This window comes from Procambarus clarkii, chromosome 52, assembly GCF_040958095.1.
Source record: "Procambarus clarkii isolate CNS0578487 chromosome 52, FALCON_Pclarkii_2.0, whole genome shotgun sequence".
Lineage (NCBI taxonomy): Eukaryota > Metazoa > Arthropoda > Malacostraca > Decapoda > Cambaridae > Procambarus > Procambarus clarkii.
Window position 1 is genome coordinate 13,334,835 of NC_091201.1, and position 3,288 is coordinate 13,338,122.

Genomic DNA, 3,288 nt, shown 5'->3' on the forward strand with positions numbered 1-3,288 from the left:
CGTGACGTGTGTGGGCTGAGTGACGTGTGTGGCCTTTGTGACGTGTGTGGGCTGAGAGACGTGTGTGGGCTGCGTGACGTGTGTGGCCTGCGTGACGTGTGTGGGCTGAGTGACGTGTGTGGCCTGTGTGAAATGTGTGGGCTGAGTGACGTGTGTGGGCTAAGTGGCCTGCGTGACGTGTGTGACCTGAGTGACGTGTGTGGGCTGCGTGACGTGTGTGGCCTGCGTAACGTGTGTGGGCTGAGTGACGTGTGTGGGCTAAGTGGCCTGCGTGACGTGTGTGGGCTGAGTGACGTGTGTGGCCTGTGTGAAATGTGTGGGCTGAGTGACGTGTGTGGGCTAAGTGGCCTGCGTGATGTGTGTGGGCTGCGTGACGTGTATGGGCCTGCGTGACGTGTGTGGCCTGTGTGAAATCTGTGGGCTGAGTGACGTGTGTGGGCTAAGTGGCCTGCGTGACGTGTGTGACTTGAGTGACGTGTGTGGACTGCGTGACGTGTGTGGCCTGCGTAACGTGTGTGGGCTGAGTGACGTGTGTGGGCTAAGTGGCCTGCGTGATGTGTGTGGGCTGCGTGTCGTGTGTGGGCTGCGTGACGTGTGTGGGCCTCGTGAGGTGTGTGGCCTGTGTGAAATGTGTGGGCTGAGTGACGTGTGTGGGCTGTAAGACGTGTGTGGGCTGAGTGACGTGTGCTGGCCTGCATGACGTGTGTGGCCTGTGTGACGTGTGGTGCCTGTGTGACGTGTGTGGGCTGCGTGACGTGTGTGGGCTATGTGACGTGTGTGAACTGAGTGACGTGTGTGGGCTGAGTGACGTGTGCTGGCCTGCATGACGTGTGTGGCCTGTGTGACGTGTGGTGCCTGTGTGACGTGTGTGGGCTGCGTGACGTGTGTGGGCTGTGTGACGTGTGTGAACTGAGTGACGTGTGTGGGCTGTGTGACGTGTGAGGTCTGTGTGACGTGTGTGGCCTGTGTGAAGTGTGTGGCCTGTGTGAAGTGTGTGGCCTGTGTGACAGGTGTGACGTGTGTGGCCTGCGTGACGTGTTTGACGTGTGTCGCCTGTGTGACGTGTGTGTGGTCTATGTGACGTGTGTGGGCTGTGTGACGTGTGTGGCCTGTGTGACGTGTGTAGCCTGTGGGACGTGTGTGGCCTGCGTGACGTGTGTGGGCTGCATGACGTGGGTGGGCTGCGTGACGTGTGTGACGTGTGTGGCCTGCAGGCAAGAGGTGCAGGTCTCGTGAGTGCTCTGTGCACCGACCACTTGATTACACGCTAACCGGACAAACATAGATGCAGCTCAGTGTGCAACATGCATATTGCAACATGCCTTCACCACGTAATGATAATTATCATCCCAGTCCTGGACACGGTGTCCTCGTCATCTCCTCCGGTGATGATTTCTGCATAATCTGGGGCTGATCATCCGGCTGACTGAAGCGAATTATATATTTATAAGAAAGATATCAGGGTTGAATTACTGTGTATCTCACGCAGTGTTGGCACTCTCTTGGGTGCTTCCTCGAAATTATGTGTATATATATATATATATATATATATATATATATATATATATATATATATATATATATATATATATATATATATATATATATATATATATATATATATATTTATATATATATATATATATATATATATATATATTTATATATATATATATATTTATATATATATATATATATATATATATATATATATATATATATATATATATATATATTTATATATATATATATATATATATATATTTATATATATATATATATATATATTTATATATATATATATATATATATATATATATATATATATATATATATATATATATATATATATTATATATATATGACTGAAAACTCACACCCCAGAAGTGACTCGAACCCATACTCCCAGGAGCAACGCAACTGGTACGTACAGGACGCCTTAATCCGCTTGACCATTACGACCGGACAAAAGGAAGTGATAGCCAAAGCTATTTGAACCACTTCCCCGCCGGCACTCGGATGGTAATTTTGGGCATAGCATTTTATCAAATCACCTCATTCTTTGGGGCACACTGGGAGTATGGGTTCGAGTCACTTCTGGGGTGTGAGTTTTCAGTCGCATATAGTCCTGGGGATCATTCAGGCTTGTTCACATTTGTGTACCTCACGTGTGCCCCAGAGAACGAGGTGATTTGATAAAATGCTATGCCCAAGATTACCATCCGAGTGCCGGCGGGGAAGTGGTTCAAATTGCTTCGGCTATCACTTCCTTTTGTCCGGTCGTGATGGTCAAGCAGGTTAAGGCGTCCTGTAGATACCAGTTGCGTTGTTCCTGGGAGCATGGGTTCGAGTCACTTCTGGGGTGCGAGTTTTCAGTCGCATATAGTCCTGGAGACCATTCAAGCTTGTTCGCATTTGTGTTCCTCACGTGTGCCCCAAAGAATGAGGTGATTTGATAAAATGCTTTGCCCACGATTACCATCTGACTGCCAGCGGGGAAGTGGTTCACAACGCTTCGGCTACCACTTCCTTTTGTCCGGTCGTGATGGTCAAGCGGATTAAGGCATCCTGTAGATACCAGTTGCGTTGCTCCTGGAAGTATGGGTTCGAGTAACTTCTAGGGTGTGAGTTTTCAGTCGCATATAGTCCTGGGGACCATTCAGGCTTGTTCGCATATATATATATATATATATATATATATATATATATATATATATATATATATATATATATATATATATATATATATATATATATATATATATATACATATATATACCCTAGCTGGTTCCCAAGACTCCCTCCTGGAGGACATCAGAAAAATCCAGGAGCAAGGTGCAGTTTTAGGCCTCACCCTGAACCCTTCTAAATGTGAAATAATATGTTCCAACCAGGGCATCGTAGAGAGAATAGAGGGTCTTCTGCCAAATATCCATAAAACTAAACCTGAAGACAGCACACTCCTAGGAGCTCCCCTGGGGTTGAAAGCCATCGATGAGGTCCTTGATAAGAAAATCGCCGACCTTAAGAGGATGGATGGGAGGATTGAGGATATTGATGCTCATGATGCACTCTACCTCATCACCAGATGTCTGTCCCTCCCCAGGTTAACCTACTTTCTGAGGTGTTCACCATCTTACAGTAGCCAAAAACTAAGTGAGTATGACCGGTTACTGAAATCAATGCTAGAAAAAGCCCTTAACCTCTCTCTCGATGACCTACAATGGAAACAAGCCTCTCTTCCCGTAAGACTTGGGGGCCTCGGAGTTCGAACAGCAACGCAAATTG